The sequence below is a fragment of the Struthio camelus genome, chromosome 1 (genome assembly GCF_040807025.1).
Source record: "Struthio camelus isolate bStrCam1 chromosome 1, bStrCam1.hap1, whole genome shotgun sequence".
In the NCBI taxonomy this organism is placed as follows: Eukaryota; Metazoa; Chordata; class Aves; order Struthioniformes; family Struthionidae; genus Struthio; species Struthio camelus.
Genome location: NC_090942.1, coordinates 178,053,877 through 178,071,880, shown reverse-complemented (window position 1 = coordinate 178,071,880; position 18,004 = coordinate 178,053,877). Strand labels below are relative to the sequence as shown.

The window sequence follows — 18,004 nt, the reverse complement described above, 5'->3', positions numbered from 1 at the left end:
CAGTTCTGTGACCCCATTTTCAGAAGTACTGAAAAGCTCCAGATGAAATGATTTGGAAACGCAGGTGAAAAACTGGATTGTTTGTCTTTACAAATCTAATGAATCATTTCGGCCACATAAGCATCTATCATTTGTATAAAGTGGCTTTTATAGCAGAAGAAAACCTACCAGAAAAATGAGATAACTGCACAACACACTTGATTCAAGACCTTTATGTCAAAAGGGCTCTTTAAATAATCATAGAACAAACCATACAACCAAATTACAATTTCAACTAAAAAAACCCACAAAATTTAAGTTGCAAACACAGAATTGGCTCCAATTCCAGTCAAAAGCTAACCATGTTAAAAATGTATTTTCAGATTGTAAGGGTTTGTAAATCTTATCCATGCCACCAAACATTACTTTCTATCTCCTCTGGCAACAGAAAACCAAACAGAAATTGAACACATCCAATCCATGTGAAAATATCTTTTTATCAGAATAAACACATTGGTAGTCCTACACTGTTTGATATCCCCACCAACTGGCGGAGAGGAGACCGAACCATGGAACAGAGCAAGAAACATGAAAAGGGTTTCAGCATGATGCTTATTTCTAGAGGAACAGAGGCTGCTCTAAATGTAAAGATTTCTTTATCTCTACAAACAGAACACTTTTGAATATATAAAAACATTACACTAATCCATTAAAATATGAGTTCATGTAAGTATCACCTTCACTTCTATATACAAGTAATTTTAAAGGAAATCCCTACTAATACAGTAATAAAGTATTCCTCATTTCATACTCCCCCAGTTTTCTAATTTGGGCAGACATTTGGAAAAGACCAACTCAGTCATATGCTTAAAGTTAAGTCATTTGCTGAATCAGGGTTTTTAACCTTTTCCTCTACCAAGCAAATTCCATATTTGGGCAGAGACTTACTTCTGAATCACTTTATTGCACCATTTATTGTAGTTTAAAAGGGTATGTACGCACATTTCTTCTCAAAAGCCCTTAAATCTGCACTTACACTTTCTTCACCCCTTTCAAAGGCCCTAAGTCACAGTAAACTTCCCTGAAGACTGAATGTGACTTCTTCTGAGCTCATCAAGGCCACCTTGAATATTAGGCAGGGAACTAGGTTTATAACAGCAGTAGAATAACTGAAAGCAGTTTCTGCAGCATATTGGGCACAAAGAACAGGGATTATCTTCTGCCCAGTATGGAGCGTAGCCACTCATATATTAATAGCAGACACATTACATTTGCCCTTTTTTTCTTCCATTTCTCATTCTTGAAAGAGAATTCCTAAGTTCCGTAAACCAGACGTTCTGCAGAAGCTACATATTAAATGGGTAGTAACAAATGGCTACAGATTTTTAACAGTCCTTTAGAGTTAGAACCAGTAAAGTAGAGGATAAGCTGAAATTCGGTGCTGGACTGTGCTGTATCAGCATACTTGAAAATCTACCTGAATTGCACTTCAGGTGCCAGGTTTTTTTTTTTTTCCCTTCAGTCTAGCCCCAAGGCTCTTCAGAAACGGAATTCTCTATAACTGCAACTTGAATTAGCTGAAACACTTTGCCACAAAGTTTTCTATAAAAATGCTAAAACTTTAAATGATGCACGATACTGCCCAACCAGGAGTCATCACAATTTGCAAGATGAACCACATAACAGAGTTTAAAACGCTCTAACTCAATTTAGGTTAAGTGTAACTAATGCATATACATACTAGTACATTTTTTACAGACCTTACAGAACTAAAAACAGCACCTGCTATGCATTTTGTCACTATCTAACCAACAGAGATCATAAGGTTTATTTTGTCCTCAGTTAAGTTTTTGGTAGGCTTTGATAGTAATTTTTCTTAAAATTTTTGGGGGTCACTCCACCATCCTATACCTTCGTTACTCTGACGTGGTGTCGTAACAAAAATACCTTAAATTATTAAAAATATTCTGAAAATTAACTTAATGCTTCAACTTCTGGTTTTCACTGGTGTGTTAATAAAAGTGAAAAAGAAGCAGAGGCCAGAGAGTGGGATGCTTGTTGCTAGGTTATACCTATCTCTCCTGAACTCCTACAGATTGAAATATTCATGCAGACTCCTAGAATGAATGACATTAGCACAGACAAAGGAGAGACGCACATGCTTACCAAAATACATCACGATTCAAGGTAAGAAGCAACAGCTTTGCCACCAGTTCAGTCCCTGGGGTATGCAAAAATGAGGAGACTGCAGTCTGGAAAGGGGGAGCATGATCCAGCTTCCCCTAAACACCTGCCCTGTCTTCAACTGGAGCCTGGTGGGGCCCATAAGGAAATGTCATTGAAACTATGATTTACCTATATACCAAATCCTCCATAAAAGGTCTCAATGACACTAGGGTCTTCGCAGGGCAAAACACTGCATCCTATACTCAACCAATTGTGCAGCTGGTTTTTTAGTGTTATATTCTGATAATGGGTTTGCACAGAAAACAGCATGTTGTTGGTTAGACGTAGACAACTGGTACATTAACAAAACATCACCCTTTGCATGAAGCCTGCGTGCAGTGTGTCTCCTTCCTTTCAAGGCTTTCTTCAATGACTGCCTTTCAAGGAGTGCTTACACAGTTTTTCAGCAGAGGCTTAGAAGACTAAATATTATTATTTACAGGCCTCATGTTTGACATTATTTGTATTATTATCTTTTTTTTTTTTTTTTAAGTTCTACAACTTCAAGGATAAGTCCCAGGCCTTCTGAGACATGAAGATGAATTTCAATAGCACCTCATTCACTCTAGAACTTAATGGCCCAGTTTGAAAAAAATATATACGAGTGTATTTGTGTGTGTATTTACTTACACACTACATTTCTGGTAATGCAAGTTCAGGGAATCACTACTCTGAGAAAGATGACATCTTTCAATAATAACTACAAAAAAACCTGCAGCTGAGTGAACGTACACAAAGTATTTTAATTTGACAAATGAAATGACAAAGTTATGTGCAAGGGTGCATCGTAAAGGTAGAAAATAGTTTAATGTTTAAAATGTAACAGAATTAATGGAGTTCTCAAATGCTCGAATTTAACTAATAATCACTGGTCAAATTAGAAGAGTGCACTAAATTGCAGGGAACAGAGGAAAAATAGGGCAAAATAATATATTCCCCTTGAATTTTTATTCTAAAAATAGTGCTGGTTATCTGTGATACTTTCAGTTGCTTGAACGGATAGCTCTGGAACCTTGATATTCCCTTCACATCTCTATTTTAAGTAGAATGACATTGGGTTTTGTTAGATCTAAATAAAACAAAATTTTGATAAACACAGTCACACATGACTTGGGATTGCTCCTCTGGCATTAGGAAATGCTCGCGTTACCTAGTGCACACTTTCAGCACGTGGTCTCTCCGTCTCCCCTCATACAATTCAAACTCCTCATTAGAGTTAAATTTCTACTCGTTATGTCCTACCAGCCTGTGCACAAAGCCAAACGACTTAACAGGCCTTTTCTTGTTATGAGAACGCCTGACAACTTTTATGTCTGTGTGCATGTGCGTGTGTGTGTCTGTGTGCATATAGTGTGTATACACACACGCACATGCACATACATGTATATATACACATACATGTGTATATACACACACATGTGTATGCATAAAAAACATCTATACTTACACACACATGTATAAAAACCAGGTTTACTCTACAGGTTTCAGAACCTGCAGAGTACGGGCTATTCTCAAAATAATAATGACTATCAAAGATTTCTACCCAAGGGGGCTTATGAGCATGAGAAATAAAAAAAGTAACAGTAAAAAAAAGATTACTGTAATTTTGCACTGGAATCATATAATATACATATATACATATCTAGAGAGCGAGAGAGAGAGAGAGCGCTTCCACATTTTAATTACAATTCAAAAAAGGTGAATCAATTGTGTGTATTGAAAATGAAGTCAAAGTGTAAAATCCAAAATGATAGACCCCAAAGGAAGACTGTTCATGACTCAAGCTCATGGAACTATCAGCTTACTTCTTGGTAGGCTTGAAGGGGGTGACCTGGAATTATTGTGAATTACTAATCCTAATTTTTGCCTAAATTAAAATCTCTGCTGTAAGTATGCTTTTTTTTAAAAAAAAAGAGTTGATCATATTCGCTATTACCTAATCCCCAACAGTAGACAGACATAGCCTATCTACTGTACAGAGTATATAGAGGCATCAATGTAAAATTCACTTTTTTCATATATATTCTCACTGAGAACAGTAGGATAAGAGGGAACACACTTTCTAATGATTCTTTCTCATCTTCATGGCGCAAAATGGGATAAAAACCACGTCATCCCAAAAGGATCCTAAATAAAGTAACTGGATTGAACACAGACGTTGTGCAGAAAAGACTTAATTATACAGGCATCATATTCTTATTTCTTTCTGCTAAAAAAAGATCAGCATTTTCAAATGCCCTCACCCAGCCCACATCTGCTGGTTCAGTATCTTTTCTTTGAGGTGGCTTATACTCCTTAATTGATCTGGCTCTATTTGCTGCACAGGCAGTAAAACTTCTGCTCACTTCTCAAAGTTGCAAATCTTTATTTATATTCTAACCCATTTAAAATTAAAACAGGGATTTTCCTTATTTCCTCTTAAGAGGCTGTTGAATCCCAAAGACCATTAGAAGAACAAACAATACTCACACTTGTACACAGTTATAAATGAAAATAATCAAAGCTTAGCACTGAGGTCCCCAGTTTCCTTAAGACACTTATCAAAGCATCAGTTTCTGCACAGACGGAAATCTGAAATTTCTCTTGGTGACAGCACTCATCTAACTGTCTGAGCTAAAGGAAGAATGGCTGAACACATAAGGCCCCTTGCTACACATCTGTAGAAATGATCACAACTTTGCTCCAGACTTGCACCAAAATCTGTTCTCGGTCAACCCAACCGTAGTTAAGAACACTGTAACGTGGGCTGAAGATACACCAGCCTTTACAGTTCACCCTAGGAATTGATGCCTATTTTCTGCATCAGGTGGTGCAGCGTAGCTCATGCCCAGAGGACTGGCCAGCTACTCACACAGCACAGCCCTTGGCGCAATCCCTGGCACGGTAGCCACCCACAAACCTTGGTGTCTGCTTGCCTTCCCAAGCCCGCCGCGCAGACTGCACATAGCACAGAATGCTGCACGGCTATGTCATGCCTCGCTGAAGGCCTTAGCATAGATATTTTTAGTTCAGATCATCTTTTGCAGGTGCCAGGCAGATTCCTGAGGCTGCAACCCTTCACCAACCCTAGGTGTAGGGCCAAATAACACACCCTGAAAAGTAGTACCTGAAACTCCTCTGGGACTCTGGTAGCTCTAAGACTTTCTAACTGTTTTTTAAAGAACAAGTATTTCTTTACACTGAAAAGGTTGCTTCACACCCTGCACTTGTATCATGATGCAATGGTGTACACTAGATTCAGAGGTGCCATCTGACCACGAGTAAGGGTACAAGGTTTGCCAGGATAGCGCTGGAGGCAATGGCTGGTTGGAAGGAGTAAGACCCGAACAGAGTGATATTCACACTGCCTGCTGAAAGTGTCTTTGGGCTGGTTCAGCCACCAAGCTGTTCCTGAGCGTCATCCAACATTGCTCTGCTCCAGACACATCCCTTGCATGGGTGAGCAAGCACAACTTGGCTTACAGCAAGTCAAACACAAACAGGTAACCATCTGAACTAAGAGCTTATACTCCCCTCAAAACAGCCAAAAACGAAGGTAGTTAGACCACTCCAAGTTAACTCTTGGCTGCAGAAACTTATCTGTGGTCACTGGGTAGCCCAGAGGACAATCTCAGCTCACAGTAGTGACACCGACACAAGGAAAAGCCTGTGAATGACTTGCAGTTCTACTAATTTGGGGGTAAAATAGAAAACACATTCCTCCTTTAACACTCAGCTAAAGTGTCCAAATTGACACATTTCACAGCTGACAAACGGGAACCTAATGGCACAATATTATTATTTCAGTGTCCCCAATTTGTTTCCATCTTCCTCAAAGGCAGCAAATTCCCCAACTCTTTGCAAGGTACATGAGCTTTGAAAGAGAAGATGGTGCAATAAAGAAATGTCCAGGAGGATTATCTAGGTTTGGTTTCAGGGTTTTTTTTTTTGTGTGCTTGTTTTTAAATGCCTTGAACCATGAGAGAACACAGGAGACTTTAAAATACTTCCACCCTTTTGAGCAAAACATCAGGGAGAGGTGAACTTAAAACAAAACAAAAAACCCACAAAGTATAAATCATGGAGACTATATAACCTGCCTCATTTTAACTGCTGACAAAAAATTCTGTGGAAATATCATAATATAATCTCTGCTGTGGCATCAGATCATTTCTGTTCAAATTCCACCAAAATACATCATACAGTGCAGTTTCTTTAGCAACAGAAAAAGGCCTGTTATAGGAGAACTCAATTAGAAAAGACAAACTTCCATTTCACAAACATGTAAATGATTTAACATGTAAAATGACTTTAAAAAATATTAAAAAATAAGCAGATTTGATGAATGAACAATTTTTCCAGTCTTAACTCTTGTGTTTACTGTTCTACATGGGCTCCTCAAACAAGCGCGTGCTACAGGAATGAACCTCTTTCAGAAATAGCTTTTTGCTATTTTGTGCACACGTATGTGAGATTTTTACCTATGAGAAAGTCTGAAACATATATGAATCCAGCCTAAGATGGGAAATATTACCTTTATATGTTCCAAAACTTAATAAAGAGTCTCTTCATAGTTGCCTTTAGAAGGAACACCAGGACAATGGAAAAAAACAGAGCAGGAAAAAAAATTTAACAGTGTTTATACGCAGTAGCTTACATAAACCCTGGCATGTCTTTTCCATTTATGCTGCGCAAGATGTTGTAAAGAAGTTAAAGAACGGCACTAGCTGTCATTACGGTCTGCATAAAATACCAAGCAGCTTTCCCCTTACCACAGCTTCAAATGCACTTTGCCAATATTCACAGCAAAACCAAACTACTTAAAAGGATAAACAAAAAAAGCTGTGTCAATTAAATTTGCTTTAAAAGAGGGAGCAAAATCATCACCACGGGCAGAGATGACTATATAAGCTGTAAGTTTCTATACACTCAAAAGAAGCTTGTAAAATCTATTTTGATCCCGTTGCAGCTGTGACACATGCCACAAACAGTAAACACCCCATTTTAAGAAGTCCCAAGCTAGATGTTGTCACCTCCTCAAAACTGCCAGCTGAGCTAATTTTCTGAGACCCTTCTAACCAGGTTAATCAGTGTAAGGTAAGTTAGTGAAAATCTGTTAAGCCATTCAAGCAAGCCCACCTCATTTTGTTCCTCCAAAACAGAGGTGAAGAAAAGCATCAGGAAGCATGAACCTCTTCAGCCAGCACAGCTGCAGCTAAAAAGACGATGGGGTCCCACAATTTACCAAAAAGTTGAGGAAAATGAACAAACAAAAACAAACACACACACACACACACACACAAATGTGTTCCAGGTTATGATATACACCAAAGAAACCCAATCATTCTCACTTCCAGATTCAGAATTGAAAGTAGCCCTGGTCTACACAGTGAGTACTCATGTTTAGTTCCTGTTTCTAGCTTTGTTCAATCCACAGTAAATTCCATCACTGAATTCAATACAATCTGGGTCCCTTATTTTCCTTTCAGTTAGAAATGTTCCTATAAACTGCTTTTTCAAGAAAAAACACAGTAATTATGTACATGAAGGAGCTGGTATATATTCAGGCTCTAAATTCGGGTCACTATGTGATAGCAGTGATGTTATTAATCAGTTTAACGAGTCTATTTGGCTGGCATGATACAAATGTGGCTGATGAGTGTCTCTCTTAATAGGAAGGTACACTCTCTAAAATTGATCAATTGACCACTAGTGTTTTCATTAATCATTTTTAATGTCTGTCCTCCTAACATGGCCTTTCTTGAAAGTGCAGACTAGCATTATTATTAATAGTTATCCCTCAGAATATTGTAGGCAAAAAGCTCAGAAAAGGGAGAAAACTGTCTGAATATTCAATGTTCCCATCAGGCAGGGACCAGCTCCACTCCGAAATTCAATACTTACTTACAAATCTTGTAACAACTATTTAAAATTCAAAGAAAGTCACTGAGGCAGATTCTTATTCCTGGCATCTTTGCAATGAGTGAAAAGGGTTAGACTGACCCCAATATAGTTCCTTCAAAATTTCCACTGGATACTCCATCCCGCATCCCAACAACTCAAACTCCGAAGTACACTGTAAAGCTCTTTGCATGCTCTGATTTACCTCAGCAAAAAGGGGTATCTGTTAGGACACACGATCTGCCTTTGGCAAAATCCTGCTACATACCAGGTCATATTTCACCAGCCTCCCTGGCTCTAATCATTTCTCTCCTTGTTCTAATAGCCTACGTATTTTTGAGAAGCGATTTAGAATTGGTCTGGTTATTTTTCCGTACCTTCTTAAAGAGAAATATATTTGCTCTTCTCCTGCCATGTAGTGCCACTGCCAATTAGACAGACCTTTTTTTTCCTTTTTCTTCTTTTTTTTTCTAAGTAATTCAATGCACTGTTTCATTCAGTATTTCAGGAAGGAATTCTCCTTGCACCTCTGACTTTAGGTGTGTAAAACAGAAGTAACCTCCTTTCTAAAGCTGATTTGTATGTTCCAGTCTCCTGCTAACATCAGTAAAGATATCTGTAGGACTTAGCATCTGCATTCAATAAGCAAGCACCATCTCATTCTGTAGATCAACATGTAAAAACAAGGGCCTTAAGTGTAGCTCAGCAATTACTCACTTTTGCAGCTGCAAAACAATAACCTGAAGAATAACCTTTGCGAATAAAGTTCTTGCCAGTTGACAGGATTCATCTCACCTACATATGGACATTTATAGCTGAGATAGTTACCCTTCATGCCTCTATAGTTAATGGAGAGAAATGAGCACTTCAAGGGCCCGATTCACTAGGCTGTAACACCACAGTGGTTCTAGGAATCATTTCTCACCGAAAACTACTTCAAATTAAATGGTACCTAATCGTCTGAAGAGTGCTAGATGGTGAAGGCTACTAAAAGTTTTAAAAGCTTTGGACTTTTAAATAAGTCTTTAGTTGCTTTATTCTCCTGATCAAAACCTCCGATTTGTAAGACTTTAAAGGTCCCGGTTTTCCATGCAGCCAGGTAGGCTTGGAAAGACAATCCCTTTTGAAAAAGAACTTAAAAAATAAAATGTAAGCTTGAAATGGTTAACTACTGCTATCAAACAGAAATTGGCAATATCACCCATGTTAAACTTCCTGCATGCAAAGCTGTTCCATAAAAGCTAATAAAACTACCCCACTCATCAAGTATACAGACAAAACCTTTAAAAAAAATTGTCACAAAACCAGAAACTAATGACAGTAAGAAAGTCACACTGCTTGGTTTATCAAACTAGCCTGGAAAATGCTCCAAACAAACATTCCTGTATTACATGAGGAATAACAGTTTAAAAAAAAAAGACACCACCACCACCACCAACAACATTTTTCATCCTGTAACTTCTGGAATTCAGTCAGTCTATTCCAGTACTTAACATTACCACTAAGAAAAATGAATCAATTCCAGTTTATATTCCCTCCCTACAAGCTAGTAAGTGGACACATCATGTTTGATTATCTTTTAGGAAGGAGGGTGCAATGAATAAGAAGTGATTTGTTACACAGAAGGGCCTGCAATACTAGAGATCAGCATGAAAAAAAAAAAAAAGTTGCAATATACCAGACTTAACAGGAAACAGAACAAGATAGACGTGACGTTATGGACGCTACTCCACATCAAGCATGTATTTGGCAAGCGTCAAGTACTTCTGTCAAAGACAACAGAAACAATTCCTGGTCAGTCACCACAATCTGTAATTATCCTTAGTAAAAAGCCCTATCATCTTGAATGACTTCAAGAAGTATATTCACCACCTCTCCTAACCAAATACAGAGAGGAATAACCTCAGCTCCCGTGATCAGAGACCTACATAAAGTATCGAGAAGGTGCTTGACCCCCACAGGAGCCCACTGCACGCCAAGGCAACTACCGGCACGCTGGCCACAGGCACCAGTGAGGCCCCTAGCAGATGGTGACGCTTTCGAATATGTTCTCTAAAGATGACATTCCAGTTGGTTTCTATCATGCAGTAATTACCTGTCAATCAAACCTTCTGTTTGGGGTTTTTTCTTAATCGAATCGCTTTGATTACTTTTTGATTAGTAGATAGCACCTCATATGGTACATTAACTGACAGCAGCAACAATGTATTAGCTGAAGATACCCCTGGGGCTAAACCGATCCTTGGTGTAATCCGAGGAATACACCTACCTGGTGCTTCTGAATTATGAGGAAGCTCCTAAAATACATTAACTATTGAAACATATTCCTGTAATTTAATTAGAGATAGTGAGTACAGCTCTTGCTGTTAAAATTATACCAATTTCAACTGATTGTTCCTTATCTACAATCAGTGAGAGAGACTCATCTGACCCTTTTTCTTGACTACTAGTTTAGATTATATCAACTCTTACCCTCTGTTATTCATCACAGAAATGACACTGTCCAGATCCCAAACCTTATGCTTCCTCTCATCTCCCTCTGACATCCAAGGTTTCTACTTCTACTTTTTAAACACTGCCGCAATCTGACTCTGCTCCCACTGACACATTCATCCAGATACCAAAAACCTCCTGACTTGACCCCTGAAATGCCCTTACTCCCAGAATGTATTTCTGGCATTTCCTCAGCCTTGGAGGATGGAGAAGTCCCTTTACTTCAGCGCAATTTTTCCTTCCTGCTGTAGGTCCATGTGCAGGTGTGAACAGAATCAGCCCATCTAGCCTTAAACTTCAAGGGATCCCGTGTTGGTAACAAGATTACCCTGTCCTTACTCTAGGAAGAGAGCAGTCTCATGCCAAACAGTATTACTTTCCTCTCTGTTTCAAAATTAACTTAAAATTACTATCTGGAACAATTTAATGAAGAATTTATGAAACAACAACTCCTCTGTGACTTGTGACTTGTTCCACCTACCCTACATTACTCTTCCTAAAGATTTCATTTTGTCTCCTTCCTTAACTTCTCTCTCTCTGAGAGTGGGTGTGTGGGTGTGTGGGTGTGTGTGGGTGTGTGGACTGCTCATTCACTGGTACTATTGGATTAATAAACCTCTCAGAGTTTCATTTAGACCGACGTTATTCTCTCTCATTAAAAACCTGAATTCTAACTCAATGGAAGTTATCAAAAGTTTTTTTTTTTTTGAATACAATAGATAATCATTTCCTCTCCATCGTAAGTTGTATTCCTGATTATTCACTATATGTATATTCACTATTCTCCATATTTTGAGTTTTCACTATTCTGAATTCAATGTATTGTCACAAGTGGCTACTGCTAGCAATTCTTGGAATATCAAAATGCCACCAAAACAGCACTTGTCTCACACAACACTCTGACTGAAAAGTTTCTGTTACCAAGGACTAAGTAATTATAAAGGCATCACTACAACAGTAAACTTTAATTAATAATAACAACACATATAATCCAAATATTGATAGTGGCCCAGAAGCTTTAATAGCAAATATAGCCATATGTTGCAATATTTAGATAGTGTGAACACATACAGCTTTATTAAAAGCAAAAGTAACTGCAATATTACTTAGAATAAACACAATGAATATTACAATTAACTAATACTTTCACAAGCGGCAAATGTCATCATCCTAATGATCAGCCCCACAGAGTTGCATCCTGTTGAGTTACCACACTTAATATTCTGTTGAATGTCCATTATAAGTATTTTTAATTAACTGTAATTCATTCTTAAAATATGAAGCAGGTTATAACTTGTTTATTTTTGCAAGACGACGAGTCAGTGATTAAAAATCAAAAGAAGTATCAGTCTCTTGGGGGAAAAACTGAGTTTAATACATGTGGAAGAAAGTAATAGGAGTTTCTCAATTAAAAAATAAAAATTTTAGTCATGTAAAACATGCTTTATAGATATGACTGAAATAAAAATAAACTACTGAAAATAAAAACCCTAGCAATGCACATTTGCAGTTAAAAACAAACTCAGTGTTACAACCTTGAACTTAAAACTGGCAGAAACATGGAAGTTAAAAAAATGTCTACATATGGGGAACAGGGTCTTTGAGAGCCTTCAAGAGTTAGTTCTATAAAATATGTTTGCAAGTGGACATATGAATCCAATACACAAACCCATAAAGGGAACGTATATTGAAGGGTTAAAATTTTAACTGCTCCCACCAGGGCTATATTAAGCACAGACCTATTATCACCTTTCTATGGCCTATTATGACTTGGTACTGAACTAAAGGCTTACCACTAGGGAAGGCAAATAGGGAGAAGTTTCTTGCATTTAAGGGTCATTTTCACCAGCTGAATCATTTCTATTTTTAGCCCCACTGAGGTATTGTGGTCAGATTATTTTGCTTTTTCAGCTGCATTTTCCAATCTAAAGTACAGAGGAAGCCCACTTTTCTCATCTCTCTTCCCTTATCAACTGACCAAGCGACAATAACGCAAGATCAGTCCAGTGATTCATCTACCTGTCTGCTTTTGTGTCCCAGTGGCCACAGCAGGCATGTTAAAATGTAAGTGTCAAGCAGTCAGGAAATCTCGATAGTTCCTTAATCTTTAGGATATCAAATATTTAAGTCATCCTCTTGTATGGAAAATGTCATGGACCAGAGCCAACACTTTAAATGGCTTCGATACATTCAGAGGGATTAGAATAACCTGCACTATTTCAAAAATTAAAAAGCAACTAGGCCTGGCTTTGGCCTAGGGACCAATGCTCAAATTTACTAAAAAATGCACACTCTTCACTGGCAATGTTTTTACCTGCAGTATACTAGCAAATACAAAATGCACTCTTTGAAATACATACTCAGAAAAATAATGTCATATTTTTCTGTGTTGTTTTTCTTCTCAGGGTTTAAAAAAAGCCCACAAGGAAACATTACACTGAATGAATTCAGAAAGAGGGTATTATATGAAAGCAGATGTACACTTTTACTAAAGTTCATGGATGGCATTCAAAAACATCCTACTGCTATCCCTGTTCAATTTTATTAAAAAAGCCTTCAAATAAAATTAACATTTCTAGGATGTACCAGGAATGTAAACCTTTACTAAAGATCAGCATACTAATCATGACAACAGCAGTGCCAGCTTTGTTCTCTGTGTTTTTTCATGTTTTGACTCCAATGATCTTAAAAGGGCTCTTTTTCTGGATTGAGAAACAGTTCCAAAGAGTACTAGTACAAATATAAAGTCCAAAGGTCCAAAAAGGCTAGAATGTTGTTTAACATTTATATAAAATAAAAGACTTGAATGAATTTTCAAGATAAAAGACTGAATAGATAATAAGAGCAGAACCTTCCTTTCTCTTGAGAAGAAAAGTCAAGACAATAAGTAGCAAATGTTGTGTGCCCTTACAGGGCAGGGGGTGGGGGGCGGGCACAGGTAGAAAGAAGGATGGAGCTCTGCAAACCTCTTTATGAGTGATCATAGAAATTTCCTTTAGGCCTTGGAAAGCATGACGCAAGTCTGCACTGAAGAAGGCTTGCTATGATCTCAAAAGATTACCTCCTTCACAGGGGCTCAGCCTGCCCCATCATCTTTGCCCTCGTCTTTCCCCCATGTCCCCACCACCACCAAAAAAACTGGACAAAGACGAAACAACTCCTCCACAGGAGCAGTAGACATTAATAGTAAATTAAACCAATACTAAGTTAAGTTTCAAGCAGCAAAGCAGCATTAGCTTGAGTTTATGCTGTGATCAACCTGGAGGCAAGACCCAGGGGGCAAGGGAGCACCTCTCTTCAGAGCTACTCCCTCCCTACAACAGTTCAGCAAGATGGGGACGATGTAGCTAGGAGGGCATCAGTCCTTCCTCCACTCTTGTCAGATATGTACCAAATCAGGATCTTAATCTTTTTGTGCGCCTCTGCTTTTAAAGCTTCATTACCACAGTTGCCACCTAAACAGCTGTCAGCAGAGAATTCACAGAAATTGTAAAAACTAGGATGGCAGACACCTCAAGACATCATCTAGTCTATCCCTGACAATTCACACCACTGTGATTACCTCAAAGTTATTATATCCTTATTATATCCATTATATATTATCCTGAAGAACAGAATCACTGGACCTTTAAAAGAACTTGCTTGTAGCACCAAGACACACCCTGATTCAATCTCAAGACAAAGCATCCGTTTTAACTTCCAAGAAGGACCACAAATAGAACAAAAAGTAATCAGTACATGTGGAGTGGCAGTTTGCCAAGAGCTCTGATATTTACTTCAATTGTTTCTATCAACATCTATAAAGTAAATATATTTTTTGAAGAGGAATAGGGATCAGCCCCCTCACACACACAAATATGATTACTTCCAATAAATTCGATACCCTTTAAGGATCCTTTTCTGCCAAGCGTTTTAAAGATAGAAAGAAAAAAATCTATCATTACAAAGTATCAGCAGTCAGGAACAAGAGGGAACCTAAGAAAAACATTTTTATTCCTCAGTAGCATATTAAATAATACTGTAGTATTTTAAAAGTGGAGGGGAGGCAAGCAGTCCTCAAATTTCTTAGAAGAAAAGTGATTTAGAACACAAGTTTCATGATATATGCCCCCCAAAAACAATAGGGGTGGCTACAGGAAGTTTCTTTATGCAAAAGCAATTCTCCCTCGGCTAAACTTATTTGCTGAAAGAGACAAGTCTGCTGCTAATCCTACTCAGATGGAAGTTTCCGGATACTGTTGAATTCTATAATACTGGCACATCTAGGTCATTACAAAGGTCCTTGGAGCTGATGATCTAATTGGTTGTGATCTTTAGCTAATTACAAAAGTCAGTATTTGGTCTACTTTTGTTTTTAATTATGGATTATTTAATTATTATTTGTTTTATTATTGTTTTTAATTATTGTTATTATAATATACATCTCAAGTCAAGATAGGCAAAGATGAAGTCTGAATCCATATTGCTAAACACTATAATGTCAGCAAAGAACGGCAGTCAATACCCTCAAAACACTAATATTCTCATCATTAAAATAAAAATCTCCTTAGTATAATAAAGGGCAAAAGAAAAAGCAGACACCCTCAACGTAACTACAATACAGAAGGTGTTATTACTATGTACACGTTTTTGACTATCTCAGATCTCTTGCGGTTTGGTTGCATCAGAACAGACACATCTAAAGAGTCACCATAAATATGACAGATTTTTTCAATTATGTACACAAAACCTTGTAGACTTCTTTTTTTAATTATTGGAAATTGTACATTAAATGTTAAAATAGTTTTAGCTGTAAGGATCCTGGACATTTAGATATACTCTAATTGGCAACAGTCAGACAGAATGCTTCATTCCTATACTGTGCCATGGGGACCTAATGTCTAGAAAAAGAAATTAATGAACCCATTTTTCAGAAGCATCCGCCTACAAGGAGCAATTATGGAATTTTTAGTTATCTTCCCTTGTATGTCACAGTCACGTAAGAAAACAATTCTTTTAAAAGCTGCAACAAACTTTAATACTCACTTGCAAAAGAAAAGAGTAGAGTAACAGGAATAGAAAGGAAATAGCAGGGAAGGAAAACAAAAAAACAAGACTCAAATGCTACTGGAAAAACAAAGACAACAAATGAATACATATTTACTGCAACTCACTCTACTGCACTTGTATTTTTTATCTGCTACTTAGAAATGGAAACAGAGGAGTATTAATGGTTGTGAAGACTATCTAGCTTTCTGCCACCCTACTTCCCACATACAAATCATCAAGCCCTAGAACAGCGAGTAAAATGAGGGTTATATACTGCAGCTCTTTAAAAGGATTAGGTGATCCTGCAAATTAAAGCAAATGGAAAACTATGCTTTACATTCATTTCTCTTTGTTTGTGTTTCTGTGTAAAATTTTAAGATTTTAAATCTTTTTTTAAAAAAACGTAAGTAGTATATGTACGCTGAAACTGATCACTATCTTGCAGTTTTGCACTCCTATTTATTTTAAAATAGGTAATTTGTTAACTTTTGCTTGTAGAAGTCTTGCACCCCAGTGCCCCAGCCTTGCAATTTTTACTGATTCCTTCCTGCGTGAAGAAGCACGAAAGTCAGGTTTTCTTTCACATGCAGACAGGAAGCCCTGTCATTGAACTTTCAAACCATGCACAGGGGGGACGTGCAAGGAAGCAGCATGAGGAAGACAGAAATTATCAAATTAATTTACATGTTGAAAGGGGAAAAGAAAGAAAAAATAGGATAAAAGAAGTGAGGCCTAAAGAAGGAAGGATTAAAACCACAATCTGGAGTAGAGAATGAAGAAGAGACAGAAGGAAAGAAGGAGAAGTATCAGCAAATGGCAGAATGACAGAAGAATAGGACCAAAAAAAAAAAATCAGTAAAAGGAAGCAAAATACCACGACCTTCAAAAGCAAGGGCTGCCTCCCATAACTACCACATATGCAGGTTTTTTGTATATGAAACACAAGGGAGGAAGAAGGTCTGTGGAGAGTTATGAAAATACGAGCTGAATGAGGACCTTGCAGATGGCTGACAGAAGCAGAGTAACAGAAGTAAAACCTTTAAGACTATCTGAGGCAACTGGAAGATGAAGGAATGAAATCATTCCTTTTACTGACTACATCTAAAAAATTCCGGAAGATTTATACAAGGGAAATATCACTACTGTGAACCCCACAGGATTCATTATGTACACAGGATAAATTGTCCATCACCTCCTATTACTGGACTTTGACATAGGTGGAAAACTGGCTGGACGACTGGACCTCAAATGTAGTCATCTGCTAATCGAAGCCCAACTAGCAGCCAGTTACTACGTGTCAATACTGCAGAACGGCTAGAACCTAGATGACAGGACGGAGTACTCTCAGCACGTTTGTGGAGGACATGAAATTCCAGGGGATCAGTCGGTACACCGAAGAGCATGCCTGCTATTTAGAAGCACCTCAACAAGTTGGAAAAATGGTCTGGCAGGAAGCTCATAAAGGTCAGCAAAGGCAAATGGGAAGTCCTGCACCTGGGGAGGAATAAACCAGTATAGGCAGGGGGCTGACCTGCTAGAGATCAGCTTTGCAAAGAACGACCTCAGGGTTCTGGTGGACAACAAGTTGCTGCAACGTGCCCTTGTGGTAAAGAAGGCCAACAGAGCATCCTGGGTTGCATTAGCAAGAGTGCAGCCAGGAAGTCCAGGGAAATAACCCTTCCCCTTTCTATTGAGAGACTGTATCTAGAGCAATGTCCGCAGTCGGGGGTTCCCAGTACAAGAAAGATGTATGAATAGAGGCTGAGAGAGGTGGGCTTGCTCAGTTTGGACAGGAGAAAGCTAGGAGACACCTTACTGCTCTCTGCAACTACCTAATAGGGATTACGAGAATACAGAACTAGATTCCTCTTGGAGATGCACATAAACAGGATAGCAGACAAAGGACACAAGTTGCAGCAAGCAAAATTCTGTGTGGATATGAGGAATTTTTTTTTTCTTTTTTATGATGAGGGTGGTCAAACAATGTAACAGAGTGCCTAGAAAGGTTAAAGAATCTCCATCCTTAGAGATATCTAAAACTCAGCTTAAAGAAGAGTCCGAGTAATCTGATCTAACTTCAAAATTGGAACTAACTTTGAATTTGGCCCTGCTTTGAGCAGGGGTCTGATCAAATGAATGACCTCCAAAGATCCCTTCCAACCTAAAGGCTTTTACGATTCCATGATTCTTCCCCTGCATATCTCAGCTTCCTCCAATTATTAGGACGTTGGTGACACAGGTATTTGGGAGCAAAGAAAGATCCCCTTCCAGTCATATGGATTGCCAAGAACTAGACTTCAGGAAAAAAATCTGAAGCTCAGAGCTTCTAAGAAGTTTTATCATTCCTAGAAGTGAAAAGGGAAAAAAATCCTCCCTTTTTTACTATTCCAAGATAAAT

At 38.1% G+C, this 18,004-nt stretch overlaps 1 protein-coding gene across 15 annotated transcripts in view; it reads right to left on the bottom strand.

Annotated features, from left to right (window-relative positions):
* KLF12 (KLF transcription factor 12) overlaps positions 1-18,004 on the bottom strand; it is a 277,654-nt gene that overhangs the window by 204,698 nt on the left and 54,952 nt on the right. The window contains exon 2 of one of the 15 annotated variants that reach the window (XM_068929644.1): positions 7,324-7,399. The exons of 13 other annotated variants lie outside the window; for them this stretch is intronic. The gene's annotated coding sequence lies outside the window, so the exon portion shown is untranslated. Of the gene's footprint in view, positions 1-7,323; positions 7,400-18,004 lie in introns of those variants that run through there. One more of the 15 variants, XM_009680155.2, reaches the window with a different exon arrangement.